The following is an 8,993-nucleotide window of genomic DNA, read 5'->3' as shown; positions in this document are numbered from 1 at the left end:
CCTAGCTTTTTGCCTTGCATGTATTTATGTAACAAGTATTTGCTGAAGTAAAATGGCCATATGAGTTGTTGTCCTACAGTTATCTCGATAACTGCATTTTAAAGTGTATTTATGGAGTCTCCAGAGAAAGGTAATCTATTTAAACACGATAATGTGTGGGTATAGATTAAAACTAGTATTTCTAGCTTGATGACTTCCAAGGGTCAAGAGGCTAAAGTGACTAAGGAAAATGAAGCAATTTTAATCCAATTGGGTGCAGTAAAGAGAGGGTTGTTACTCAGTGGCCATCAATTACTCTCATGTGGGGATGTGAGCTCAGTGTTGCCAAATCCTTCAATGTTTTCAAGAGAAGCCAAAATCCAGATTTTATGTGAATATCTCCAATCTTCCCAACATATGCAGGTCTAACAAAATGTATCTGTGAATTGGAATCAGCTTGGAGGACCACAAGTCTGAAGCTCCTGCAAAGGACTTCATAAGTTTTAAATTCCTTTGGTTTTCTGAGTTGTGTGTTTCTGTCCAAAATAGTATTTCATGAGAGAATTCTGAACTGTATTTATTTTTGTTGTTGTTGTTGTTGTTAAGTACTGTTGTGCTGCTTCCAACTCATAGTGACACTGTGTTGGGTGTCTAAGGCCTTAATCTTTGGGGTAGCAAAAACCCTCATCTTTCTCCTATGTATATTTATTTAGAGAGTCATTTTGTCCATATTATGTACTTGATTTCTCACTGGTAGGACAAAAGGAAGATGTTATGTGCTGAGTGGTAGATGGATCATAATTTCCCATATGATTTAAGACTCTCAGAGGAAAGGTTCAGTACAACTATAAAATGTTTTATTTTTTAATGATTTTTCCTTTTACACCTGAAAAATAACCTTGTGAAACAGATGAAACAATCTTGCTATTTACCAAGAAATGACAACCAAGTAATTTTGTGCCAGAATCATTATGTTTGTTTTTTAAGTATGCAACGTTTGAAGACCACCCCACCTTGAATTCAAATTCTTTCTTCTAGCATACAGAGAAGTATATCTCCTCTTCTTTTCATCTGATCGCTCTTGACATCATAGCAGTAAATACGAACTTGATAAGAGTTACAAGCATTAAATTTATGTCATTGCATCTGATGCATAAAATAAAAGTTTGAGTGTAGTAAGAAAAGATCTGTTTCGGTGTACACAAGGCTACTTAAGTATAATATGGGAAATGGTATGATATGATAAATGTAAGTGTGTGTGTGTGTGTGTGTGTGTGTGTGAGTCATACAAGCTCAGATATGGGATGTGAAACACCTTTTAGTAGAAATGTTTGGGAACATTGGCCTATTGTACACATGATAAGAAATACTAGAATATTTCAGGTAGAGATTTTCATTCCAATCATTATATTTTACTGCCTAAGTAGAATATCCTTAGTCTAGTATCTTTACTTAACTTGGGATAGGAAACTGGAGGGAGGAAAAGAAAATGAGAGGCAAATAAATGTCAAGGTTTATGATTTACTATGCTAAAATTGTTTTTTTGGAACTTGTATGGTAAAGTCTCAATTTAATATATGCTCTTATTGCGGACAAAAGGAGAAACACAAACCGTGGGAATGATTGTGAGTCTTTACTGTTTATGAGTAAGAGTTTGTGTTAGGAATGTTAGTCACAGGTAGTGAATAGAAATCACAAATAAAAGGATAGTTTTATTTTTTGAAAAATCTATGCATACCATTTGTCTATTTGGACTAGCACATATTGCCTCCAATAGAAAACCTCAAAACCAAACTCACTTCACTGAGTCAGTTTGAGACAGAATAGAACTGCCCCATAGGGTTTCCAAGGTTGGGCTTTTTTTTTTTTTTTTTTTAAGTTTTTATTGTGAATTGAGTGATAGTTTCCATGGGAGAACATTAGTTTTGTACTCATCAATTCATTGCAATGATTACAATCCCCTCCATGCATTATTATTCAACAGTATTTGCTTCTATTGTTTTTGGGGGTTTTTTTGGGGTGGGGAGTGTGTACACAAAAACACTGAGCAATGTATACTTATTTGAACAACCACAGGGCACCTTCTGCAAGCCTACCTCCTGGCCACCAGCACACAGCCTTTCTCTTTCCATGAGTCTAGAGTCTTCAGGTGCTCTTTCTCTCCATGTCCTCATCTCTGCCTCCATCTCTGGTATTGTCGCTTATCTGGATGTTGTTATTGTTATTAAGTGATGTTGAGTCAGTTCTTACCCATAGTGACTCTGTATAGGGTTTCCAAGGAGTGACTGGTGAGCTTGAACCACTGAACTTCTATTTCAAGCGGCTTTGCAGTCTGGCACATTAACCCACAGCGCCACACCAGGACTCTGCTTCTCTGGATAGAACACACTCTGCTTGTGTTCTTCTCCCTTGATGGTTCTAGGGTGCTCTGTTCCTGGATTAACTAGTCCCTCTTTTTATTTTTTTTTTTACAAAACTTCTAACTTTACTCTTGTGACAGTTGTAGTTAGTAATGATAACAATTACTCACTACTGAATCATAAGAATCTTATCACCATCTCCTTTCACCAGACCCATCTAGACAAAATGAGAACTATTCAGTGAGGATTCTACCTTCCCCCGCATACTCTGAAACTAAATTCCATCTTGAATATTTGTAAGTCAGTCACTTTGTGCCTTTATCTCTCCCCCATTTTAGGTAGCCATTGTCTAAGTTGCCTGTCCCTATCAACCCTGTATACAGAGGGGATAGGATTGATACTTGATGTGAAGACTCCTTCCCTCTCAGTTGGCATTTTGAGCCACTACATTCATAAGTATAGGTCAAGTTCATCAAATTGTAGCAATTTGCACTTGTTTCCTTGCTCAAATTTTGTTTTCATCTTCCTTTATTCAAGTTCTGATCATCAAGCCATCAAAGCTAAATCGAATTGGTACTATCTACAAGTTTGGGCATTCTTGCACTTCTCCCTTCACTTCATATCAGCTTCACTTTCAGCTCTAGCCCTCCATGGCTATGTCCTTGTCCATGGGCTTAGGAGGTGCCAGGTCTTACCATACTTTAAACCAACCAGCCCTTCCTTTTCTCTTTCTTATCTCTAAGTCTATGGGAGTGTATGGAACATGGTTAAACTCAGCCCATAACTTCATTGCTGCCTTTCCCCCCTTTTCCACTCACCAGTAGACCAATGTAGTCACCAGCAAGCTTACATGCCTACTCATGTGTTCCCTTTGAGTTGCAGTCTCAGAGGGGGGTTTGTCTTGAAGGGACTTGATTGCTTGCCTTGATGGTACCCCGGAGAATGACTTGCCTGTTCTTGTAGTAGCTAATCAGACTACCATTTTCATTTTGGATTTTTCCTGCTGGTCTTTCTTTCAAGAAGTATCTTCTGTTCCTCTGGCTGTTCTAGGCTGGTCTGCTTGTCCTTTCAAGTGGGAATGTCCTACCTCAGAAGGTTCTGGATGGGTTTCAAGATTCCACCTAAGGTCCTATACATTACAAATGCTCCTCAAGAAGCCTGTTTCACTGGTCAAGTTCTAGAACCCCTTTTAAGTATGCCAATTAGTTATAGGCTGAAGATGGGCTTACAAGCTCTATAATCATGTTTCCCGATATTCCTTTCAATCCCACTCAAGTGTCTATTTTACAATAGTAGGCAAGGGAAAACAATATTCATTTGACAATCAAGCATCTTAACAGTATTTCCTCTCTGTTACCCTTGTAAATGTTAGTAGAAGGGATTTTCTAGTTATGTCTGAGTTCTCTGTATTAAGAGTCAACAATAATACTGTGATAGAAATTACTGCTTGGATTTTTCCTGGAGGTTCTGGACTTTAGGGATCTTTGAACCATGACAACTTCAAAACCAGCCTCACAGCTCTTCATAAGACCCTGAACACTTGTTGAGATATTCACAGTACAAACTATAGTTCCTAGCTTATATGACTCACCCTAACTGTGGTGCTGTGGGTTAGTGCACTAGACTACAAAGTCGTTTTTAATTACAAGATTGCCATTCAAGCTCACCAGGTGCTCCTCAGAAACCATATACAGGATTGATATGGGTTGGAATCTACTCAACTTAACAACAACTAACCATTGGCACTATAGGATAAGCACTGGACTGTAAATTGCAAGGTTGGTGGTTCATACCCACCAACTGCTCCTTGAAAACCATATACAAGGTTGTTATGAGTCAGTATCAACTCTATAGCACTTAACAACAGCATTAACAACCAACTATTCTCTGATCCTGACCTCAATGCAGAAACACCTTTCTATAGGACCAGGACCAGTGCCTCTCAAATTTTCTCACCAACATATCCTTCATAAAACAAAGAGAAACATGAACATATATTTCTAAATGGGATGAAGGATAAAAATGAAAGGAAATGAGAAATCAAGACACAAGGTTTTAGTAAAGATGTCTGTAGATGTATCCCAAAGTTTGATCTAAAAAGATGTTACAATTCATCATATAAATTCAATACTCCTTTGAACATTATAGCCTTTGTAATACAATGCAAACAATATAGTACAATATTTAATACTAATATTCAACAGTACATAATAAAATACATTCTTATTTAAAGTGATTGATTTTTAATAGCTACATATATTTTTCATGTAAATATTTTATTAAGAGTGATTGTTCAGGATGAAGTATTAACTTTACCCAATGGATTTCCTTGCTTTTATTGCCAATTTTCCCAAGCCTTAAACACATCACTGTTAAGAGGCATAAGGGTCATATGATGAAGCACACTGTTTTAGCCAGTACCCTGGCAACTTACCTTCTGATTGTTTACAACAGAATCCTTATGTTAGGATCTGATTTACTTAAAATGAGGCATGAATGTGGGGATTGGTAAAGAAAAAATGAGACAAATATCAACATTTCCATTTCCTTTAATATTTTCCCAGATTTCCTTAAATCTTTTCTCTGAGGCCTGAGAATTTACATTTTTTTAATGCAGCTTTTACTTTCAATGTCATACATCCATTTCATCCTTTCCTGCTTTAAAAATGTCTGTAAGGAGCAAAAACATGAAGCCACAATAACAAGGCTTGTCAAACATAATTTCTCGGAATTGGCTGCCAGGCAAGGGCACAGAAGAAGGACTTCTAGAAAGGATTCTTGGAAGTAAGATACTTTATCTTTTTATAAAATGTGTGAAGATTAGAATTTCACACAAAATAAGAAAATAAATCTGAAAAATAATAAGCTATAGTTAAATCAATATTGATTATTTAGGGTGAAAATACTTTATGGGAGACCATAAAACCTTTTAGGATCCTGGCAGAAAAATATGGGTGTAAAAGTGGAATAAATTACTACAGTTTAATCACTTAGTAAATAACTAAAATACTATTGCTGGATTTATGGTGTCAAAGGAACAAAACCTCCTATTAAATATAGAACATGTTAGTGATGCAGTTGGGATAGATTTTAGAGAAATTGTGTGAGTCATGGCTGTCTTTATAGCTTACCTTTACTATTTCTCTACATTATTCTCCCCTGTGTGTGGGTTCCTTTTATAATGTCCTGTATTTGTGAGACAATACATTCTTATCTAAAGGGAGTCTGTCAGTTTCTAACACATTGTTTAAAAGCCTTACTTACCTTCCTACTCACAGATGAGCCATTGCCGCTGAAACTGTGAATGGCCCTAGCTTAAGGAGCCTTGTGGCACAATGGTTAACCACTCAATTGTTGATGGAGAGATTGGCAGTTCAAACCCACCCACGACTCTGCAGGAGTAAAGACAATCTTCTCCCATGAATATTTCACAAACAAAAAACAAAAGAGAAAAAAAAACAAAAAAACACCAACCCAATCCAATGAAGTCCAGTTAATTCTGAGTAGAACTGTCCCAATAGCATTTCCAAGGCTGGACTCTTCATGGCAGCACCACATTGTTCTCCTGTGGGTATACGGTTAGTGGCCAAACATTTAATATCAGTACTACCATGGATCCATCCATAAATATGACAGTCTAGGTAATTCTCTGGTAAACTTCTACTCTGTCACATTGGGTCACTAGGAGTTTGACTCGACTTCACACAGCAACAGCAACATGATTCTGTTTAGTTTCTCTGTTATAGCCAAGGTTGACCTTTCTGACTTCACCCCAATATTGTATCTGACTTCAAAGTGTTGTGTCATTATTTTTAAAATTATACATTTGGGGATGCTATAAAATAATGGATTTTCAGGGATTTAATATCTTCTGCCTTCCATTAACTTTGTGATGGCAAAATTTACATCTGTGTTTAATAAAAGAATGCAGTACCTCTCTAATAATCTTCTCACCATTACACTGTGATGGGTAGCTCTTTTCTGAGCAATTCTGAATTTTTAAAAATGTTTTATTAGCCTTATTATCAAAATGTACTTCATCTTTGTCCCAATCTTTATCAATTAACTGAAAGATGGAGACTTAGATTAAGCTTCACTAAAGAGTCCTGTGACCCTGTGGGTTAATGTGCTGGACTGCAGTGCTGGCTTGAACCACAAGGTTGGCAGTTCAAGCACACCAGTCACTCCTTGGAAACCCTATACAGGGTCGCTATGGGTCAGAACCAACACGATGGCACTTAACAACAACAACAAAGAGTAAACAATCAATAAATCATGTTTTTTTTTTATTTTTGAGGGCTGGGTAGTGTACTTTATTGATGGTACATGACAAGACTGGGCTCTCTAAGCCCTTCCCCTTCTCCAGGGGGTCTGGATGGAAACAGAATGGGAGCTTCTCAGTGTGTAGGGGGATTAGAGTTGGGGTAAGGAGTCCCAGCAGCTGAGGGCCTCTCTCTTCCTTTAGTGCTGTTGCTGGGGCTGGTGGTCCAGGCGGCTCTTATTCTTTGGAGGCCATGAGGACCATAAGATCCACCACCCTGTTGCTATAGCCGAATTCATTGTCATACCAGGAAATGAGCTTGACAAAGTGGTTTTTGAGGGCAATGCCAGCCCCAGCATCAAAGGTGGAAGAGTGGGTGTCACTGTTAAGGTCACAGGAGACTATTTGGTTTTCAGTGTAACCTGGGATGCCTTTTAGGGGTCCATCTGATGCCTGCTTCACCACCTTCTTGATGTCATCATATTTGGCAGCTTTTTCCAGGCAGCAGGTCAGGGCCACAGAAGACACATTAGGAGTGGGGACATGGAAGGCCATGCCAGTGAGTTTCCCGTTCAGTTCAGGGATGACCTTGCCTACAGCCTTGGCAGCACTTGTAGATGCAGGGATGATATTCTGGGCAGCCCCATAGCCTTCACGCCACAGTTTTTCAGAGGGGCCATCCACAGTCTTCTGGGTGGCAGTGATGGCATGGACTTTGGTCATGAGTCCCTCCATGATGCCAAAATTGTCATGGATGACCTTGGCCAGGGGGTGCAAACAGTTGATGGTACAGGAGACATTGCTGACAATCTTGAGGGAGTTGTCATACTTCTCATGGTTCACGTCCATCACAAACATGGGAGCATCAGCAGGAGTGGCAGAGATGATTACCCTTTGGGCACCACCCTTCAAGTGAACCCCTGTCTTCTCCAAGGTTGTGAAGACACCGGTGGACTCTACAACATATTCAGTACCAGCATCACCCCACTTGATGTTGGCGGGATCTCACTCCTGGAAGATAGAGATGGGCTTCCCACTGATGATAAGTTTTCTGTTCTCAGCCTTGACAGTGCCATTGAACTTGCCATGGGTGGAATCATGTAGCCCATGTAGTTGAGGTCAATGAAGGGGTCGTTGATGGCAATAACCTTCACTGTGCCAGAGTTAACAGCAGCCCTGGTGACCAATACGGCTAAATCCATTGACTCCGACCTTTACCATCTTGTCTCAGGGATGCGGCTGGTACTGCAAGAGAAGCTGTGGCTGCCGGTCGAACGTGGAGGAGCAGAGAGACAACAAATCATGTTTTAATGTATATTTTTTGCTTGTTATACAAATTCCTATGTTTAACATGTGTTTTATGTTTATTGTATATAGTCAAATAATGTTGTTTGGTGACATCAAGTCTTTCCTGACTCATAGCAACCCAATGTACAAGCCAAGAAAACTCTTCCCAGTCCTGCACCATCCTCATCATCATTCCGAAATTTGAGCCCATTATTGCAGCCACTCTGTGCACCCATCATGGAGAGTCTTCCTCTTTTTTTCTGACCTTTGTCTTTAATAAGCATGATGTCCTTCTCCAGGGGTTGGTCCCTCCTGGTATGTGAGATGGGTTCTCACTATCCTTGCTTCTGAGAACATTCTGGCTGTATTTCCAAGCCAGATTTCTCATTTCTCTAGCAGACCATGGCATATTTAATAATCTATAAGAACACCATTATTAAAAGGCACCAAGTCTTCTGCTGTCTTCATTATTTATTGTCAAATTTGGGCATGCATATGATATGACTGGAAATACTGATTTGGGCCAGTGCCACTTTTGTTTTCAAAGTGAACTCTTTACTTTTTAACAAATTAAAAAAATCCTTTTGATACAATCTTCGAGAACAAACAACATGGCAGATCGGGTGGATGTGTAGTAAAGAGCTCTGCCAACAACAACACAGAATACCCGAACAAGCAGGCTCAGGGGCTGGTCCCAGAACTCTGAACCACATATAAAAGAATACTTAGAAGGTTGGAAGGCTCACAGCTGGGGGAATTTGTGGCAGAAGCAAGAAATCCATTGCTTTCTAGTCTGGGATGCTCAGGAGCCGCCATCTTGGGAGAGACTACACGGGGGAAGGATCGGAGCGGCCACAGATGCCTGGCAGAAGCACAGAGATAATGGTGTGGACATTCTTTTTTATTGGTAGCTATTCATTGATCCCTTGCTATCTGAGCACCTCCATTCTGGTGACTGGGCACCCCAGCCCCACCCTCAGAGGGTTCCACTACGCATGCACACAGATCTCCTCGAAATTTAAAGAGACAGTTTCCAATTAAAACCAAATGGCCACAGCTGGCCCTGAACTGTTTCCAACTAGAAAAAAAGGCCTGAACGGGGATTG

The 8,993-nt window shown here is 39.6% G+C and overlaps 1 pseudogene; it reads right to left on the bottom strand.

The window, feature by feature from the left end:
• Positions 1–6,837: 6,837 nt before the first annotated feature.
• On the bottom strand, positions 6,838–7,821 carry LOC102819400 (annotated as a pseudogene).
• Between the last annotated feature and the right edge of the window lie 1,172 nt (positions 7,822–8,993).

The sequence above is a fragment of the Chrysochloris asiatica genome, unplaced genomic scaffold, assembly GCF_000296735.1.
Source record: "Chrysochloris asiatica unplaced genomic scaffold, ChrAsi1.0 scaffold00075, whole genome shotgun sequence".
NCBI lineage: Eukaryota > Metazoa > Chordata > Mammalia > Afrosoricida > Chrysochloridae > Chrysochloris > Chrysochloris asiatica.
The sequence above is the reverse complement of the archived record's forward strand: the minus strand, read 5'-3'. Positions and strand labels throughout refer to the sequence as shown.